This window comes from Arachis stenosperma, chromosome 1, assembly GCF_014773155.1.
Source record: "Arachis stenosperma cultivar V10309 chromosome 1, arast.V10309.gnm1.PFL2, whole genome shotgun sequence".
Taxonomy (NCBI): domain Eukaryota; kingdom Viridiplantae; phylum Streptophyta; class Magnoliopsida; order Fabales; family Fabaceae; genus Arachis; species Arachis stenosperma.
Window position 1 is genome coordinate 90,743,038 of NC_080377.1, and position 22,070 is coordinate 90,765,107.

A 22,070-nucleotide genomic window follows, 5' to 3' on the forward strand; every position below is an offset into this window, starting at 1 on the left:
TTATTGAATTTAAACAAAGCAAAGAAAGAAAACAAAGCAGAGAAGAGAAATTATACCTACGGTTGGGTTACCTCCCAACAAGTGCTCTTTTAGTGTCATTAGCTTGACATGTTGCTCTTCACTTTCTTCCTCTTCTTCCAGTTTGTTAAGAGGAATGACCTCAATGGGGGAGAAGTTTCAGCTATTGTCCCTTCTCTTGGCCTCTCCTCAGCAAGCTTCCTTTTGTAAATGGCTTGATTGACCTTGCTTGCTGGACCAGGGACAGGATTGGTGCTCTTGTTAGTTGCCTTCACTCTTTTGGATTTAATACTTGGTGGTTGTGTGATTGTTGGAGTGATTTCTTCATTAGGAGCCTCTTGCATTAGTGGTTTCATGAGCTCTTCCTCTATGTACTTTTCTGCTTCAGTTGAGTGTGACTTCTCTTGAGTGTCTTCCTCACTTTCTTGCTCCTCCTTGTTTGCTCTAAGGTCCCATTCATCTTATTGAGGATAGTTTCTTTCCAGGATTGGGGTTGTGTGTATCTTTCCACGAGCTTTCTATGTATTTCAATGGCTTGAAGGTAATCCTCATCTGCTGGTTCAAAAGATGAAGGTTGAGAGAAATTTTGGTGACGTGGATGTGTTGTGGTGAAGTTGTGTTGAGGGGTGTGGAATGAGTTGTGTGATTGATGGGATGACTTGTATGGATTTTGGAAGAAACTTTGTGTTGAGGCATAATCAAGTGATGAAGAACTTTCAAATGAGAAACTGGGACGTGAGGGTGGAGGCTCTTTCATTCCTTGGAGATACTCCCAATCACCATTAGAGTAATGACTTGAATCATTTTGTGGTGGTGGGAAGTATCCCATATGATTCTCTTGCTCATCTTGTGTCTCTGAAGCAAATCTCCATGAGTTGGAGTGCTCAGAATGTGTATTCTCTTGGTGATATTTCCAGCCATCATTAGATATTGGTGATGGTGAATGATATCCCATAAAATATTGTTTGACCATAAGATGAGTTGAACTCCATTTGTATTTTGTAAACATCAATGAAATTTGAAATTCATGTCACAGAGAAAGAATTTCTTAGTGAGGCAATAACTCAAACACCTTGGTTTCACTTTAAAGCAGAGAACAAAAATAAAAAAATGCTTAATCTAGACTTCTCACCCACTTAATCATTGTGGATCAAAATCAATCCCCGGCAACGGCGCCAAAAACTTGACGGTGTTTTTGCGAAAAAACGAATTTCCAAAACACAAATCCAACCGGCAAGTGTACCGGGTCGCATCAAGTAGTAATAACACACAAGAGTGAGGTCGATCCCACAGGGATTGATGGATCAAGAAACTTTAGTGGGTGATTAGTTTAGTCAAGTTAACATTGAGTGAATTGTGTGAAGTGTAGCCAACAGAAAGTAAATGGCAGAAATCTTAAAGATGCAGAAAGTAAATTGGCAAGTAACTTAAAGATGCAAGGAATATAAATTGCTTGAATGTAAAAGGGAATTGAGGAATTGGATTTCAGAATCTAAGCAAAGAGGAACTGAATTGCAACAATTAATAGAGCAGAGATTGAATTAAAAGCAATTAGAGCTCAAACAGTAAGGAAATCAAGTGCAGCAAAGGTTCACAGAAGAACCAAAAGGAAATTGGGATCTCAGGTCTCAAGAGACTAGAAAGCAAAGTCTAGATCTCAATTGCCTTCCCAGATCCAAGTTCACAAAGCAATTGACAAGAAATAGAAGAAGAAGCAGTAAAGGGAATGTAAATGGATTCAATTATGCAGAAGAAAAATTAAAGAGCTCTTGAGTGGAGATTGAGACAAAATTTCCTCAATTCTTCACACCCAAAACTCAAAACAAGAAAAGTAAAACTGCCCAAGCAAGAACGAGGGAGAAGAGAGATCAATTCTCCTCCCAATTCTCCGAAATCTCAGTGAAGTCACCAAGAGAAGTTGCAAAATTCAAAGCTCCAAAGAAAGTGCTAAATTCAAAAGTCAAGTAAAAGGTAAATGTAAAAGTCCTAATTACATCAAACTAACTCCTATTTATACACTTTCTATTCTTGGATCTTGGGATTTGGATGGGCTTTTGATTTGGTGAAGAAATGAATTAAATTGGATTTTTAATTCAATTTTTGGCCCAAGATCAATTGCTTCCAGGAGGCTGCCCTGCCCTTGCGGAGGGCAGGGCAGAAAATGGTGCATTTGGCCCATAGTGCGTGCGTGTGATGCGTTGGTGCGTGCAGGATGCTGCCCTGCCCTCGCGGAGGGCAGGGCAGAACTTTTTGGTGCACCAGAATGATGCCTGTGCGTGCTGTTGGTGCTGCCGAGTGATGCCTGTGCGTGCTGCTGGTGCTGCCGAGCCTTCCCTTGGTGCGCCAGAATGGTGCGCTGGCTGTGCACCATAAAATGCTGCCCTGCCGTCGCGGAGGGCAGGGCAGTGTTTCCAAAAGTGAAGTTCCTTCGAAACTTGGTCAATGCACACGCTACTCATTTTTCTTGGTTTTCTTGGCACTAAACTAAGGCCTAGTTTCTTGTTTCCTCATGGTGCCGTGTTCGATTCTTGTGGCAAGCATTGGTGAGCTTTTTCTTTGAATTTCTTCCTTTGGTGAGCCCGATATTGCCCTTGAGGAGGGCAAGGCAGTGTTTTTGCTCTCCTTGATCCATGGCATCAATTTGTGCTCTGCCCTTGTTGCGGGCAGGGCAGTGTTGCCTCTCAAGGCTTGTTTCCTTATGTTGCTGTCCTAGAGGGCAGTGTGCCCTTGTGGAGGGCAATGCTTGCATTCCTCCTTTTATGCGCCACACTTCTTCTCTCTTGGGCCACGCTTTCTTAAGCCACGCTTCCTCTTTTCTTCTTTTCTTCACCTACAATAAACCAAAACAACCACTCAAAGTATCACTAAATTCACAAGGCTTATAAATCAATTAAAATTCAATTAAATTTAGCTTAAACCTCATGAGTTAGCATCAATTTAATGGTAGTTGAGAAAAGTCTACCTCTGCGTCATCTTCATATGCACTTGGGGAAGATTCTTCTATTTCAAAGAATTCACTTGCGGATTGATGAGCGGATAATTTATACGCTTTTTGGCATTGCTTTTAGTATGTTTTTAGTATGTTTTAGTTAGTTTTTATTATATTTTTATTATTTTTTAGTTAAAATTCACTTTTCTAGACTTTACTATGAGTTTGTGTGTTTTTCTATGATTTCAGGTATTTTCTGGCTGAAATTAAGGGACGTGAGCAAAAATCTGATTCAGAGGCTGAAAAGGACTGCAGATGCTGTTGGATTCTGACCTCCCTGCACTCGAAGTGGATTTTCTGGAGCTACAGAAGCTCAATTGGCACGCTCTTAATTGCGTTGGAAAGTCGACATCCTGGGCTTTCCAGCAATATATAATAGCTCATACTTTGCCTGAGATTTGATGGCCCAAACAGGCGTTCCAAATCAGCTCAAGAATTCTAACGTTTAACGCCGGAACTGACACAAGAATGGGAGTTAAACGCCCAAACTGGCACAAAAGCTGGCGTTTAACTCCAAGAAAAGTCTCTACACATGAAAGCTTCAATGCTCAGCCCAGGCACACACCAAGTGGTCCCGGAAGTGGATTTTTATGTCATTTACTCATCTTTGTAAACCCTAAGCTACTAGTTATCTACAAATAGGACCTTTTGCTATTGTATTTTAATCTTTGGATCACTTTAGATCTTTTGATCATCTTTGGACGTCTAGTTCTTAGATCATTGGAGCTGGCCTCTCGGCCATGCCTAGACCTTGTTCTTATGTATTTTCAATGGTAGAGTTTCTACACACCATAGATTAAGGTGTGGAGCTCTGCTGTACCTCGAGTATTAATGCAATTACTATTGTTCTTCTATTCAATTCAGCTCATTCTTGTTCTAAGATATTCATTTTCACCCAAGAACATGATGAATGTGATGATTATGTGATGCTCATCATCATTCTCATTTATGAATGCGTGCCTGACAACCACTTCCGTTCTACAAGCAAACAAGGCTTGAATGTTTATCTCTTGGATTCCTTAATCAGAATCTTCGTAGTATAAGCTAGAATTGATGGCGGCATTCAAGAGAATCCGGAAGGTCTAAACCTTGTCTGTGGTATTCTGAGTAGGATTTAATGATTGAATGACTGTGACGAGCTTCAAACTCGCGATTGTGGGGCGTTAGTGACAGACGCAAAAGAATCACTGGATTCTATTCCGACATGATCGAGAACCAACAGATGAATAGCCGTGCTGTCACAGAGCGCGTTGAACATTTTCACTGAGAGGATGGGATTGTAGCCATTGACAATGGTGATGCCCATCATACAGCTTGCGATGGAAAGGAGTAAGAAGGATTGGATGAAGATAGTAGGAAAGCAAAGAGACGGAATGGACAAATCATCTCCATACGCTTATCTGAAGTTCTCACCAATGAATTACATAAGTATCTCTATCCTTATTTTATGTTTTATTTATCTTTTAATCATTAATCCTCCATAACCATTTGAATCCACCTGACTGAGATTTACAAGATGACCATAGCTTGCTTCATACCAACAATCTCCGTGGGATCGACCATTACTCGCGTAAGGTTTATTACATGGACGACCCAGTGCACTTGCTGGTTAGTTGTGCGAAGTTGTGATAAAGAGTTGAGATTGCAATTGAGCGTACCATGTTGATGGTGCCATTGATGATCACAATTTCGTGCACCACGGATGTAAGTTCATTACTTAGAGAACTTGACTTGTGATTATCATCATCAAGGAAACATGTGTCTTGGGTTATTCCGTCCAGTTCTTCATAAGATATCGGCATTGGAGGCTGTGCAAAATCCTCTTTAACGTCAATTGTAACATTCTTGACGGAATTCTCCACAACTCTGGATTCCTGCGGAGGTTCGACATCTCCTAAATCTTCAACCAACTCTTCTTCTTCTCCAATGACAGCGTCCTTTACTTGTTCTAGTATGAAGTTATGCTCTATGCTATTCACTGGAGTTTCTAGCGTCTTCTTCATGCTGTGTTCTTCATTAGATTCTCCACATGAAGCTATGGGAGTCTGTTGAGTGACTGAACGTCTGGAAGATAATTAATTTATTGCGCTCCAGTTGATAAAGGGTTGCATTAAATTGGTTTACTGATTCTTCGAAGCGAACCTGTGATTCTTTGCTTGATGGATATGGACTTGGTGCATAGGGGAGTGGTGGTTCTTGGAAGTAATTGGATTGGCATTGGGGCGGATAAGGATCATATGGTGGCGAATGGTGAAAAGAAGCTTGTGAGTGTGGTGGTTCGAAGTTATGTTGAGATGATGGTCTCTGAGCGTAGGGTGGGGCTTGTTGGTAGCTACAAGGGGGTCCACCAAATCTCTTGGCTAAAGGGTTGATGATATCTAGGAGGGTGTTGTTGCCTAAAGGGTTGATCAGATCCTCTTGGCTCCATCCATCTTTGATTGCCTAGACCTTGATGCATAGCCCTGTTATAGCTTCCATTCCATGCAACAAAAGTAGAACTAAACTCAAAGCGAGAAGGGTGAGAATTGATAGTAGCTATCAGAAATAAGAAAGGAAAACAAAAACAAATAAACAAGTAAAATAAAAATATTTACAATAACCAATAATAAGGCACACGTTTCCAATTCCCCGGCAACGGCGCCATTTTAAAGAGAGAACTTTTGTGTGGTCTAGAATTCAGAATAAATTCCCGTTGCAAGTATAGTTTCTAAACCAACAAAAGTCCTTTCTTACAAACGTTTTGGTTGTCACAAGTAATAAACCCCTAAATAAATTGATAACCGAAGTATTCAGACCTCGGGTCGTCTTCTCAAGGAATTGCAGGGAGGTATGTTCTTATTATTGGTTATGAGTCTTGTAAATTGGGGATTTTGAAAGTAAGGAAACAAGTGTGTTGAATGATAAGAAAAATAAAATAGTAATAATAAATAAACTCTTGGCAAGGTATTAGAATTGGAATTCCTATCATAGTTATCCTTATCAGGTGTGATGAGAATTGGGTTTTAATCCCACTTAGTTATCCTTTATTAAACAAAGGAAGGTCAAGTAGACTAATTAGCTTGATCCTCAAGTCCTAGTCAATCCCTGCTTTAGAGCGATCTAGATCAATTAGAATCTACCAAATTCAACCACTGCTGAGTTTGACAACTCAAGAGTCACCGATTAATCAACCAAAGCCAGTAGTAAATAATTTAGATTAAAAATAGAGAAAAGCAATCATGAGTCTGAAATACCTCAAATTGTATTTAAATAATAAAATCATAATTTCTAAAACAAATAAAGGAGAAAATAGAAGAACATTGAACCTGAGATGAAGAAGAAATATTCCTAATTTCTAAAAATCCTAATCCTAAGAAAGAGGAGAGAACTTCTCTCTCTAAAAACTACATCTAAACTATGAAAAGTGTAAAAATAACTGACTCTCCCTCAATGGATGTATTCCTTCACTTCATAACCTCTAATCTCTGCCTCTTGGACCTGGATCTGGGCAAAAAAGGGCTTCAGAAACTGCTAGGAGCATTTTCTGTAATTTCTGGTGCGTGGCATATGTCACGCGTCCGTGTGGGTCACGCGGTCGCGTCATTCGGAGTTTTCCTTCTCACGCGTTCACTTTGATCATGCGTTCGCGTCATCTATGTTCTGGTTAAGGCGCGCGGCCGCATGGGTCACGTGGTCGCGTCGCTCCCTTTTCGCGCTGGGCATGCGGCCGCGTCATCCATGCGTTCGCGTCGCTGCCAGTTTCTTCAAAAACTCCATTTGGTGCTTTCCTTCCATTTTTGTATGTTTCCTTTCCATCTTTTAAGTCATTCCTGCCTTAGAAGCTCTGCAACTACTCAACACACAAATCACGGCATTGAATGGTAATAAAGGGTAATTAAAATAATTACTTTTAAAGCATAGAAAACATGTATTTCACATATATCACATAATAAGGAAGGGAAAGCAAAACTTATGCAATTTTCATATGAATAAGTAGGTGAAGAGTTGATAAATCATTCAATTTAGGCACAAGATTTATCATAAAATAGTGGTTTATCAATCCTTCTTGTACTTTCTTGTCGTTGGGCTTCCAGAAACCCAGCCTCACCATATAATCTCTTTCATCCTCCTTATGCTTAGCTAGGACGATCTCCTCTTGTCTAGCACTCAATTCTTCTAGCCCGTGCACTAAAGTTGGGTATCTGGGGTTGATGGCGGCCACAGCATTACACAAGTGATTTAGCTTCGCCTGTGTGTTGATATTATACTGTCTCTTTGAAATGGTCCGGGCATCATAGAGATGCCTGAACTCAGCAAGGTTCCTATGCTGCCATTTATTTTGTTCCACCACCTTGTTAAGTGCACTTCGCACCTCACCCCAATCAAACTCCTCTTGCTGCTCCTTCCTTGCTTGCTCAAAACTTCCTTGGAGGTTGTGTATTTTCTCATTCACTTGGTTTCATTGCTCCCTTTGGCTACTTTGAAATTGGTTGACATCTTCCCTCAATTGATGCAAATCTCCCTTCATTTGGTGTATGTCTCCTTGCAGCTGCTCCTAGTTCATTCCTTCAGGAAATTGTTGGTATTGTTGGTATGGTGGTGCTTGAAGCGCCAAAAATTGTGGTTGCTCCTCTGCCTCCTCTTCCTCTTGTTGTTGTGTTGGTAGCACATAAGCATGAGCTCTATGCTCTCTAGCCAATTAAAAAGGATTGACGGCCAACACCTTGGCCATCTTCTTGGCAGTTATAGGCTTATCATGCTTCACCAACACCTCATCAATCACCTTCTCAACTCCAGCATCATCATATAGCTCTTGTATGATGCTGGGAAATGCCAATCTTGTGCTCTCGTTAGTGCTTTTCAGTATTTTGTTGATGTTGTTGGCAATCAACTCCCCAACATTCACATCCTCTCCCTTCATTATACTGTATATAAGTACAACCCTCTCCTTGGTCACCTCAGATGTGTTTGATGTAGGGATCAAAGACCTTCTCACAAAGTCTAACCACCCCCTAGATTGGGGGCTCAAGTTTATTCTCATCAGCTGGTTGGGTTTTCCATCTTTATCATTGATCCACTACACATTTAAGACACAAATTTCATTCAGGATTTTATCAAATCATAGGTCTGGTTGCTTCATCCTCTCCTTATAACTTCGAGTGGAATTGACCCTTTTCACCATCAGCACCATTTCTATGTTAGAGGTACTATAGTCAATGGTCTTCCCCCTCACATAGCTAATATACCCATAAGTTTGCCCTGGCTATGGCACGGTATTGGCATAAAACTCCCTTACCACTCCTTCCACCACTTTCTTTGGTGGGTCGCAGAAGAGTGCCCAGCCCCTATTGTTGATCTCAATATTGATCTCAAGGTGCTCATTCCTTCCTAGTTGAAAGTTGACCTCTGGGATGATCTCCCTCTCACTCACCCAACCATAGAATTGGTTTTGGTTGAATGCTGAGAGGAATTTGTACTCATTAAAGTTTGAGCTTGAGGAACTTAAGGTTGGTTCTTTGGTCTTTCTTTTCTTTGAGGTTGAGGATCATAGTGGTGCCATTGGGTGGAGAGAGAGAAAGAGTGTTTGAGGATTCTGAGATATTAATGGAGTGTTGCAAAGAAACACAAGCCAAACAAGGTTTTTCCCCAACACCAAACTTAGTACTTGATTGTCCCAATCAAGTAGAAAGATAAAGAAAAAGAAGAACGAGAGAAGAAAAAAAGGTCTCTGTGAGTTTGTTATGTGGAGGGAATGGGGAGGGTAGGGGATTTATAGGAGTGAAGGGTGTTGTTTGATGGTGGGAAAAGAAGGGAATTCAATGTTTTCCACTTGGGGAGTGGCACCTAGCGTGGAAAGAGGCGCCAACCCTTATCCCACTGTGCTCTCTGAATATGTTGAGTTCCAAAGTGTAAGTACACTTTGACCTCCTAGTTATCTATCAAGTGGGCCCCATTCAATCTCCTAAAAAAAGAAAACGAAAACCCCATTAATAATGACAAAATGATCCTCCATGAGCTCCACTTGACCATAGGGGAACACTTTGATGATGGTGAAGGGTCCAGACTATCTGGACTTAAGCTTCCTAGGGAAGAACCTAAGTCTAGAATTGTACAATAACACCTTTTTTCCTTCAGTAAACTCCCTCTTTGCTATCTTTTGATCATGCTATCTTTTTGTGTTCTCTTTGTAGATCGTTGCATTTTCATATGCTTGGTTCCTAAATTCTTCCAACTCATTGAGTTGCCTCAGCCTCTTTTCTCCAGCAGCTTGCTCATCAAAATTCAGTAGTTTTAGAGCCCAGAAGGCTCTATGCTCCAGTTTAACTGGCAAGTGGCAAGCCTTGCCAAATACTAGTTGGTATGGTGACATCCCAATGGGGGTCTTGAAGGTTGTCCTGTAGGCCCATAAAGCATCGTCTAGTTTCTTAGACCAGTCCATCCTTGAGCTTCCAACAGTTTTTTCCAGAATCCTTTTTAGCTCCCTGTTGGAGATCTCTGCTAGCCCATTGGTATGTGGATGATAAGGGGTTGCCACCTTGTGTTTGACTCCATATCTGAGAAGGAGTGCTTCCAGTTGTTTATTGCAGAAATGTGTCCCTCCATCACTAATGAGTGCTCTGGGAACTCCGAACCTGCTGAAAATGTTCTTTCTTAAGAAGCTCATTACAACTTTGTTGTCATTTGTAGTGGTGGCAATAGCCTCCACCCACTTTGATACATAATCTACAGCCACAAGTATATAACTATTTGAGTAGGAGGATGGGAAAGGCCCCATGAAGTCAATCCCCGAAACATCAATTAGTTCTATCTCCATTATGAATCTCTGTGGCATCTCATTATTCCTGGGTAAATTGCCAGCCCTCTGGCATTCATCACACCTTGACACCAAGTCCTTTGCATCCTTAAAAATGCTTGGCTAGTAGAATCCACATTGGAGCACCTTGGCTGCTGTTCTTTCTCCACTAAAGTGGCCTCCATATGCAGATCAATGACATTGCCAAAGCACCTCTTGTCCTTCTCCATGGGATATACACCTCCTCAAGTTCCCATCAGCACACTTTTTAAACAAGTATGGCTCATCCCAGATATAGTATTTGGCATCTTTGATGAGCTTTCTCTTCGTATATTTGTTGATGTTGGTTGGTAGTTCCCCAATGGCCTTGAAATTGGCTATGTCAGCAAACCAAGGGGTCTCTTGTATCATCATCAATTGCTCATCCGGGAAGCTTTCATTCACTGCAAGATTGTGTGCTCCTTCTTCCTCTTGTAGGATCCTTGAGAGGTGGTCAGCAGCTTTGTTCTCTGCTCCACTCCTATCCTAAATTTTGATGTCAAACTCTTGGAGTAGCAAGATCCATATTATTAGCCTTCGCTTGGATTCTTGTTTTGTAAGCAAGTATTTGAGTGCTGCATGATCAGTGAATATAATTACTTTAGAATCAATGAGATATGATCTAAATTTATCAAAAGCGAAGACAATGGCAAGTAATTCCTTCTCTGTAATGGTGTAGTTCCTTTGATTTTCATTAAGGACCTTGCTGGCATAATAAATGACATGCACCAATTTATCCTTCCACTGTCCTAAAACAGCACCCACAGCAAAATCTGATGCATCACACATCAACTCAAAGGGTAGAACCCAACATGGTGGTGCTATGATAGGTGCACAGGAAAGTTTGTTCTTAAGCTCCTCAAAGGCTAACATGCATTCATTATCAAAAACAAAAGGCACATTAGAGACAAGTAGGTTGCTCAATGTCTTCGCAACCTTAGAGAAGTCTCTAATAAACCTCCTATAAAAACCAGCGTGTCCCAAAAAGCTTCCAATTGCCTTGACATTGCAAGGTGGAGGTAACTTTTCAATCACCTCTACCTTTGCCCTGTCTACTTCTATGCCCTTCTTTGAGATCTTATGACCAAGGACCACTCCTTATGTAACCATGAAATGGCATTTTTCCCAGTTTAAAACAAGGTTGGTCTCTTGGCATCTCTTTAGCACCAGGGCTAAGTGATGTAAGCAATCAGAATATGTGTTACCAAATACAGAGAAGTCATCCATAAACACCTCGATGAACCTCTCAATCATGTCCGAAAATATGGAGAGCATGCACCTTTGGAATGTTGTAGGTGCATTGCACAGTCCAAAGGGTATCCTCCTGTAAGCAAAAACACCATATGGACAAGTACATGAAGTTTTCTCCTAGTCCTTTGGGTCTACAACTATTTGGTTGTAACCCGAATAACTCTCAAGAAAGTAATAGTATTCATGTCCAGCCAGGCTCTCGAGCATTTGGTCCATGAATGGTAGGGGAAAGTGGTCCTTCCTGGTGGCTTCATTGAGCTTCCTATAGTCCATGCACATGCACCAACCGGTCACTGTTCTTGTTGGTATCAGCTCATTCTTCTCATTTGGTACAACAGTGATTCTTCCTTTCTTTGGAACTACTTGTACCGGGCTTACCCAAGGGCTGTTTGAGATGGGATAGATCACCCCAGCTTGCCACAACTTCAACACTTCCTTCTGGACTACCTCGTTCATGGTTGGATTTAACCTTCTTTGTTGTTGCCCTGAGGGCTTGGCACCTTCCTCAAGTAGGATCTTGTGTATACACATTGAAGGGCTGATCCCTTTTAAGTTGTGAGTGTCCAGCCTATAGCATCCTTGTGTTATTTCAGCACTTGGATGAGCTCTTCTTCTTGCTCCTTGCTCAAGCTTGAGTTGATGATCACTGGGTAGGTGCTGTTGTTACCTAGATATGAATATTTCAAGCTTGGAGGTAGGGTTTTTAGCTCTAGTTTCAGTGCCTCTTCTTCATTATTGTCTTTGTGGTTTGTCATGATTGAACTTTCCATGGTTCCTTGTGGTGGTTCTTCACGTAGTGCTTGTTGCTCCAATTCCATACTTCCTTCATATTGCTCTTATTCCAAAACTCCTTGGACTATTTATTCTATGGTGTCCACCATCATGCATTCTCCTATTGCTTCCTTGGGATAACTCATTGCCTTGAAGACATTGAAGACCATCTTTTCCTCATGTAATCTCAAGACTAGTTCTCCTTTTTTCACATCAATGATGGCTCCAATAGTAGCTAGAAATGGCCTTCCTAGGATAATTGAAGTGTTTTCCTCTGCTTCCATATCCAGCACAACAAAGTCAGCTGGGAAGATGAATTCTCCCACCTTCACCAATAAATCTTACACCACTCTATGTGGAAACTTGAATGTTCTGTCAGCTAGTTGGAGTGCCATTCTTGTTGCTTTGGCTTCCTCAATTCTCACCCTTCTCATCATGTTCAAGAACATGAGATTGATGCTAGCTCCCAAGTCACACAAAGCCTTTTCAATAGTGATATCCTCTATGATGCAAGGGATTTAGAAACTCCCTAAGTCCTTCATTTTCTGGGGGAGTTTCTTTTGTATGATGGCACTACATTCCTCAGTTAGGACTACAGTTTCCTTTTCACCTCAGTTTCTTTTTCTTATCATGAGCTCCTTCAGGAACTTTGTGTAGAGGGGCATTTGCTCTAATGCTTCAGCAAATGGTGTGTTGATTTGGAACTTTTTGAAGATTTCCAAAAATCTGTAGAACTGGCTGTCCTACCCATCCTTCCTCAACCTTTGTGGGTATGGTGCCTTTGGTACATAAGGCTTCAAGATTGGCTTTGGTGAAGACGGGCTAGGGGCCTATTCTTTCTTCCTGTTTTCAGGCTTTTCTGCAGCTTCTTTTTCGTGGTTTTCCTGATTTTGGGTGACTTCGTCTATCACTTTTCTACTTCTAAGTGTGATGGCCTTGCATTCCCGTCTTGGGTTGGCCATGGTGTCACTTGGAAATGTGTGTGTAGACATTGGGATTTGCTTGGATAAGAACCCCACTTGTGCTTCCAGTTTTGAGATTGCTGCACCTTGGTTCTTCAAATTCGACCTGTATTCTTCTTGGTTGGCATCTATCTTCTTTTCAGCTTGTGCTTGCCTTTCCAAGAGGGTGGAAATGGATCCTATGAGCTGTGATGATAGCTGTGCTATTGCGGCCTCTACTCTCTTAAAGTTACCCTTGATTTCACATGGTTGTGCGGTTGGGGTTAGTGTGTCTTGATGGTGGTGTGTTTACTGGTTGGAAGGATATGATGTGTGCGGTGGATTATGGTAAGCTCTCTTGTTATTTGACTGATGGTTGGAGTTGTGATTCTGGTATTGATTGGCTTGGTATGGTTTGTTATGCTCTTGGTTGTGATTTTATTGGTTTCTCCACCCAAAAATTGGGTGGTTCTTCCATCCTGGGTTATATGTCTTAGAGTTAGGGTCATATGGTGGTCGAGAGGGGTTATGCACATAGTTTGCTTGCTCACATTCAACTTCTAGTTCATTTTCTTCTTAGGGTGGTGCTTGAGCTTGGACAACTGCAACTTGATTGTTTTTCATTTTATTGGTTAAGGCTGCCAATTGTCCTACAATTGCCTTGTTTTGTGCCAACAGGGCATCCATAGAATTAAGTTCTAGCACCCCCTTCTTTTGGCCACTTTCTGAAGCATAGAAGTAGTCATTCTCAGCTACAGTTTCAATGACATCTATGGCTTCCTCAATGGTCTTCTTCTTGTTGAGTGAACTCCCTGAAGAGTGGTCCACAGCCTTCTTCAATTCATAGGTTAATCCTTCATAGAAAATGTGGAGCTGCACCCACTCACTAAATATATCCGGTGGGCATTTCCTTATTAGATATTTGAACCTCTCCCAGGCCTCATAGAGTGTTTCACCATCTAGCTATCTGAAGGTTTGCACCTCAGCTCTTAGCCTGTTGTTCCTCTGTGGAGGGCAAAATCTTGCTAGAAGAATCTTTGAGATAGAAGAATCTTCCCCAAGTGAATACGAAGATGATGCAGAGGTAGACTTTTCTCAACCTCCCAATTATGACTCAAGTGATGAGGAAGATATCGATGACTTTGATCAAGACATGGTTGAAATGGAAGAAATTTGCAAAGAAGTGGAGGAATTCACTGAAGACCATAAGGGAGTAGAGCTTGCAGAACCACTGAAAACACCTATCCCATGGCCATTACCGCCCAATACAAACTTCAAGTGGGTAAAATCCTTAACTTTTATCTTTACTTTTCCACTTGAATATGGTTTACTTGTGACAGATGGCCAGCTTAGAGCTCTCTACGGCTTTAAGAGCAAAAGGGAAATGACTCGCATTCAGAGTTGGTATGCAAGATTCAATGAGGTTTCACACTTCAATTTGAGGTGCAAAGATTGGTGTCAAGTTCAATTGAAAGGATCTTGGAAGCTATTTGGTCACTACAGTGAGAACTCAGATTGCTCATCACCCGGCTGGAAAAATGCAATTCAAGATGAAAATGGGTGCAAAAGTAAAGTTTGGGATCCTGGAATCTATTCTGACATTCAACACCCCGGGAGCCTAAAAACCTGTTTGAAACTGCTCAAAGGCTTTACGTGCCTTGTTTGGGACCCCGGAGGATGCTGGCATTCCAAAAACTGGTGGAGATTTCTGGATGAATTCAAGCACAAGCCACCAGAACAGAAAAGCTCATCACACGTCCAACTTAAGGACTTTAACTAAAAGTCCTAGGTGGGAGACAACCCACCATGGTATGATCGTTCCCTCTCCATTTTACTCTGTTTTTGAATTTTGACTGAACCTGGAATTTTTGCATGACATTCGTTGCATTTTGCATTCTGCATACTGCATAAAAAAAATCAATCTCGCACCACGCGATTGCGCAGGCCACGTGTGGTTGTGGAATGGACATCGGCGTAAAGATCCAACGCCCAGAAAGTTGGGCTGGAATCATGCGGCTAGTGTGCATTTGGCACAAAACGGCCCACGCATTCGCGTCCCTGACGCGAACGCGTCACTTGCACAACACCCATCCCATGCGAAAGCGTGAGCGACGAGTTCGCATCGCGTGGATTCTTTGGCCCCCTAAATGGAAACAGAGAGTTGCGCGAAAACGATGCTAGAACCTTGAGTCTAGCACAATTCACCGTGACGCGTTCGCGTGCCTCACGCGTCCGCGTCACTCATCTTTTCCCAACTTACGCGATCGCGTCAATCACGCGACCGCGTCATACCCCTTTCGTCCCCTTACTCACACGATCGCGTGCCCCACGCGTTCGCGTGGATTTGCGATCACTAACCCCAAATCACGCGAACCCTAACCCATCGTGTCCCAAACACCAGCCACCCCCCTCTCCCTCCTCCTCTGCAACTCTTCATCCCTCAGCCACCACCAACCGCCACCCCCAGCCACACAGACCACCGCGCCACCACTGCAACACCCCCTCTCTCTCTCCCTTCTCTTCTTCTTCTCCTCCCTTCCCTCTCAACCACCTCCTCCACCACTGCCCCTACCCGCGACCACAAACCACCATGCTGCCACCTCCGCCGCCAAACACCCCTTCCAGCGCCGTCACCCACAACAACCTCAAACACTCGCCCCCTTTCCCCCTCCCTTCCGTTACCCTATCCCGCCCCTGCTCCACCACCGCGCCACCGGGCTCCCTCCCAGTGCCGCCGCATCACCACCACCTTCCCTCTGCCCTTTCCCTTGTTCATACACATACCAGGTTCTGCCGTACACCGATTTCTTTATCATTCCGATTCATTGCATATTTATCCGAATTTGTTCAATTTAGGATAGTTAGAGATGCATGTTTGTAGTGGATTCTAGGTGATTAGGTAGCTAGGATGTGGTTAGTGGATTTAGGCCTGATAATTGCGCTGTAATGCTCATCCTATTCATATGCTGTTCTTCATATCGCATGCTGCTATTACACTACTATTTCATGTTCATATTATTATGTCTCTTTGCAGCATAATTTAAATTTTATATGAACTAACTTATCCTGCTATGTATTTCCTGGGAACATCCAAATTTAGTCGGAATGCTGCCTAATTTTATGCAAATTACTACACTTTTTTATTCCATTCATGTAGTGGTTTTGGCAATCTTAATTTTCGCATTACTCAGCTACACCCAAACCAATTCATGAATGCCTGGGCTAGGATTCTTATTCTATTTGATTCCCTGGTTAATACTTTGCATCATTGATGATTTCATTATCCTTTTTCATTCCCTCAATCTATGTGAATTATCATCAATTATCTGCAAACCTTGCCTGAATATGAGTTGAGTATTCTTTCAATTTGTGGATTTCTTGTTAACTAGGAAACCGATCATCATGCCACTTACTCTAACCCTCTTTTTACGAACTCACGGTTCTTACTTTCTAACTTCCTTTTTCACTTACTAACCTTTCTAACTTTCTACCTTCTCTTTTTACCTGCCTACTTTCACTTTTAATTCAGGGCATGATCACTGTTTTTCCTTATTAACATGAATTCCACTTATCATGTATTTTGGATTGTCATTTTTCTTTTTAGACTTTTTCAACTGAACACAATCCCGAATGCACTTTATTTGACTCAATTCATGCTTCTCTTGCTCTTTTGCCACTCTATGCTTCTTTTGTTATTTGCCTACTTATTTTTCTTGCTTTTATACCCTGGAATTTCTGCTTTTCAAGATGTCTAACCCTCAAGGCAAAGGAAAAGACAAAGCAACCACTGGCAAAAGGAAAAGAGGCGAATCCTTTATGTCCATCCTTGGCATCTTACATGATGATTCCTGGCGGGAGAAGAACTTTACCCCGTAGGAAAAGGCTGATCAGTTGGTACCTGTGACTGACCCAGTGAAATTTGCAAACAAATATTGTGAGCTGAAGTACCCAGTTTTTGCCACATCCAGGAACCTGTACTTGGAAAAGACACTCAAAATTCTAGAAGACCTCAAGCAATACACTTCGGACCAAATCAAACAGAGAGGCTGGTTCTTCCTGGAAAGAAACTTGACTGAGATCAACTCATCCTGGGTCATAGAATTCTACTGTAACTACTTTTTATCATCCCTGGATGCCGTACAGCTCAGAGTAAAATGCAATGAATGTCATGCAAAAATTCAGGTTCAAACAACATTAAAAAACAGAGTAAAATAGAGAGAGAACGATCATACCATGGTGGGTTGTCTCCCACCTAGCACTTTTAGTTAAAGTCCTTAAGTTGGACATTTGATGAGCTTCCTGTTATGGTGGCTTGTACTTGAATTCGTCTAGAAATCTCCACCAGTGTTTGGAATGCCAGCATCCTCCGGGGTCCCAAACAAGGTACTTAAAGCTCTTAAATGGTCTCAAGCAGGTTTCAAGGTTCCCGGAGTGTTGAATGTCAGAATAGATTCCAGGATCCCAAACTCTACTTTTACACCCGTCTCTGTCTTGATCTACATTTTTCCAGTCGGGTGATAAGTAATCTGAATTCTCACTATAGTGACCAAACAGCTTCCGAGATCCTTTCGATTGATCTTGATACCAATCTTTGCACCTCAAATTGAAGTGTGAAGCCACATTGAATCTTGCATACGAGCTCTGAGTGCAAGTCATTTCCATTTTGCTCTTAAGGCCGCAAAGAGTTCTAAGATGGCCATCTGTTTCAAGCAAACCATATTCAAGTAGAAAATTGAAGAGAAAGGTCAAGGATTTTACCTACTTGAAGTTTGTGTTGGGTGGTAATGGCCTTGGGATCGATGTTTCCAGTGGTTCTGCAAGCTCTACTCCCTTGTGGTCTTCAGTGAATTCCTCTACTTCCTTGCAAATTTTCTCAATTTCAACCATGTCTTGATCAAAGTCTTCGATATCTTCCTCATCACTTGAGTCATAACTGGGAGGTTGAGAAAAGTCAACCTCTGCGTCATCTTCATATTCACTTGGGGAAGACTCTTCTATTTCAAAGAATTCACTTGCGGATTGATGAGCGGATAATTTATACGCTTTTTGGCATTGTTTTTAGTATGTTCTTAGTATGTTTTAGTTAGTTTTTATTATATTTTTATTAGTTTTTAGTTAAAATTCACTTTTCTGGACTTTACTATGAGTTTGTGTGTTTTTCTGTGATTTCAGGTATTTTCTGGCTGAAATTGAGGGACCTAAGCAAAAATTTGATTCAGAGGCTGAAAAGGACTGCAGATGCTGTTGGATTCTGACCTCCTTGCACTCGAGGTGGATTTTCTTGGGCTACAGAAGCCCAATTGGTGCGTTCTCAATTGCGTTGGAAAGTAGACATCTTGGACTTTCAAGCAATGTATAATAGTCCATACTTTGCCCGAGATTTGATGGCCCAAAGAGCGTGCCAAGTCAGCTCAAGAATTTTGGCGTTTAACGCCGGAACTGGCACAAGAATGGGAGTTAAACGCCCAAACTGGCACAAAAGCTGGCGTTTAACTCCAAGAAAAGTCTCTACACATGAAAGCTTCAATGCTCAGTCCAAGCACACACCAAGTGGGCCCAGAAGTGGATTTTTATGTCATTTACTCATCTTTGTAAACCCTAAGCTACTAGTTATCTACAAATAGGACCTTTTGCTATTGTATTTTAATCTTTGGATCACTTTAGATCTTTTGATCATCTTTGGACGTCTAGTTCTTAGATAATGGGGGCTGGCCTCTCGGCCATGCCTAGACCTTGTTCTTATGTATTTTCAACGGTGGAGTTTCTACACACCATAGATTAAGGTGTGGAGCTCTGCTGTACCTCGAATATTAATGCAATTACTATTGTTCTTCTATTCAATTCAGCTCATTCTTGTTCTAAGATATTCATTTACACCCAAGAACATGATGAATGTGATGATTATGTGATGCTCATCATCATTCTCACTTATGAACGTGTGCCTGAGAACCACTTCCGTTCTACAAGCAAACAAGGCTTTAATGTTTATCTCTTGGATTCCTTAATCAGAATCTTTGTGTTATAAGCTAAAATTGATGGCGGCATTCAAGAGAATCCAGAAGAAACCTTGTCTGTGGTATTCTGATTAGGATTCAAGGATTGAATGACTGTGACGAGCTTCAAACTCGCGATTGTGGGGCGTTAGTGACAGACGCAAAAGAATCACTGGATTCTATTCCGACATAATCGAGAACCGACACATGAATAGTCGTGCTGTGACAGAGCGCGTTGAACATTTTCACTGAGAGGACGGGACTATAGCCACTGACAACGGTGATGCCCAACATACAGCTTGCCATGGAAATGAGTAAGAAGGATTGGATGAAGACAGTAGGAGAGCAGAGAGACGGAATGGACAAAGCATCTCCATACGCTTATCTGAAGTTCTCACCAATGAATTACATAAGTATCTCTATCCTTATTTTATGTTTTATTTATCTTTTAATCATTAATCCTCCATAACCATTTGAATCCGCCTGACTGAGATTTACAAGATGACCATAGCTTGTTTCATACCAACAATCTCCGTAGGATCGACCCTTACTCGCGTAAGGTTTATTACTTGGACGACCCAGTGCACTTGCTGGTTAGTTGTGCGAAGTTGTGATAAAGAGTTGAGATTTCAATTGAGCGTACCATGTTGATGGCGCCATTGATGATCACAATTTCGTGCACCAAGTTTTTGGCGCCATTGCCGGGGATTGTTTGAGTTTGGACAACTGACGGTTCATCTTGTTGCTTAGATTAGGTATCTTTTCTTCAGAATTTTTAAGAATGAATTCTAGAGTTTCAAGGTGATGTTTTCATCATCACCAAAGCTGATTGATTCTCATCAATTTAGCTCTTGAATGTAATGTCCTGCTGAAGCTTGGCTAGCCATGTCTAATTTCTTTAGACTAAAGCTTTAGACTAACATTGTATGATTTCTGGAATTCTTATTAAAAATTTTGAATCTCTTTATTTCCTTTTCCATATAATTTTTGAAAAAATCCAAAAAATTTTTATAAAATCATAAAAATAAAAAATATTTTATGTTTCTTGTTTGAGTCTAGTGTCTAATTTTAAGTTTGGGGTCAATTGCATGTTTCTGTTCTTCTTGCATTTATCGAATTCATTCATGTGTCTTCATTAATCTTCAAGTTGTTCTTGCTGATTTCCTTCCTCTGATCTTTAAATTCTCTTGTCTTGAGTGTTTTGTTGTTTCTCATATGCATTCTCAATTTGTTAGTGTCAGTAGTATAAAAACTTCTAAGTTTGGTGCCTTGCATGCATTGTTTATTTGATCTTAGTTTCATTTTGATTATTCCTCATTATTAAAAATCCAAAAAAAAATTTAATTTGTGTCTTTTCAAGTCAATAATACAGAGAATTGAAGATTCAGAACATGCAGCAGAGGAATTACACAGAAAAAGCTGGGCGTTCAAAACGCCCATTAAGGAAGGAAAACTGGCATTTAAACGCCAGCCAGGGTGCCTGGCTGGGCGTTTAACGCCCAAAAGGGGTGAGTTTTGGGCGTTAAATACCTGAATGGATACCATTCTGGGCGTGTAATGCCAAGATGGCACAAGAGGGAAGATTTTGTTTTTAATTCAGATTTTTTTCAAGTTTTCATAATTTTTTCAAAATCAAATCTTTTTCAAATCATATATTTTCAATCATATATTTTTCAAAATCAATCTTTTTCTATTTTCAAAAATACTTGCTAACAATTAATGATTTGATTCAAACATTTAAAGTATGTTGCCTTTTCTGTTGAAAAAGGTTTAATGTCTGAATTATATCTTTTAAATTTCTTGTTAGCCAAGTCATTAATTTTAAAAATCAAATCTTTTTAAATTGTTTTTCAATCATATCTTTTCAATCATATCTTTTTAAAACCATAAATTTTCAATCAAATCTTTTTAATCACATCTTTTTCAAAATAGTTTTCAATCATATCTTTTTGATTTCTAATTTCAAAATCTTTTTTAAAATCACTTTATTTCTTTCTCAATCTTAGTTTTCGAAAATCAATTACCTTTTTTTCAAAATTTCTTTTAATTAATTCACTTTAATTTTTGAAAATTTCTTCCCCTCTTCTCACATCCTTCTATTTATGGACTAACAATCCTCCTCAATGCACAATTCGAACCCTATCCCTCTTGATAAGTTCGAATTCTTCTACCACCTCCTTCTATTCTTCTTTTCCTCTGACACCTCAAGGAATCTCTATACTGTGACATAGAGGATTTCATACGTTCTTGTTCTTTTCTTTTTCATATGAGCAAGAGCAAAGACAAAAGCATTCTTGTTGAGGCTGATCCTGAACCTGAAAGGACCTTGAAGCGAAAGCTAAGAGAAGCTAAAGCACAACTCTCTGTAGAGGACCTAACAGAAATCTTCAAACAAGAAGAAGACATGGTAGCCAAAAACAACAACAATGCCAACAATGCAAGGAAGTTGCTTGGTGACTTTACTGCACCTACTCCCGACTTCTATGGGAGAAGCATCTCTATCCCTGCGATTGGAGCAAACAACTTTGAGCTTAAGCCTCAATTTGTTTCACTAATGCAACAGAATTGCAAGTTCCATGGACTTCCATTGGAAGATCCTCATCAGTTTTTAGCTGAATTCTCGCAAATCTGTGACACTGTCAAGACCAATGGGGTTGACCCTGAGGTCTACATACTTATGCTATTCCCTTTTACTATAAGAGACAGAGCTAGGATATGGTTGGACTCACAACCTAAAGAAAGCCTGAACTCTTGGGAAAAGCTAGTCAATGCCTTCTTAGCAAAGTTCTTTCCACCTCAAAAATTGAGTAAGCTTAGAGTGGAAGTCCAAACCTTCAGACAGAAGGAAGGTGAATCCCTCTATGAAGCTTGGGAAAGATACAAACAATTTATCAGAAAGTGTCCTTTTGACATGCTTTCTGAATGGAGCGTCATAGGTATCTTCTATGATGGTCTGTCTGAACTGTCCAAGATGTCATTGGACAGCTCAGTTGGAGGATCTCTTCATCTGAAGAAGACGCCTGCAGAAGCTCAAGAACTCATTAAAATGGTTGCAAATAACCAATTCATGTACACTTCTGAAAGGAATCCTGTGAACAATGGGACGAATCAGAAGAAAGGAATTCTTGAGATTGATACTCTGAATGCCATATTGGCTCAGAACAAAATATTGACTCAGCAAGTCAATATGATTTCTCAAAGTCTGTTTGGAATGCAAGCTGCACCAGGCAGTACTAAGGACGCTTCATCTGAAGAAGAAGCTTATGATCCTGAGAACCCTTCAATGGAAGAGGTGA

The 22,070-nt window shown here is 40.9% G+C and overlaps 1 non-coding gene across 1 annotated transcript; it reads right to left on the reverse strand.

Annotated features, from left to right (window-relative positions):
• Nucleotides 1–21,583: 21,583 nt before the first annotated feature.
• Nucleotides 21,584–21,691, reverse strand: LOC130956557 (small nucleolar RNA R71). The gene has a single exon (XR_009077159.1). It is a non-coding gene; the product is annotated as a small nucleolar RNA R71 (small nucleolar RNA).
• Nucleotides 21,692–22,070: the final 379 nt, after the last annotated feature.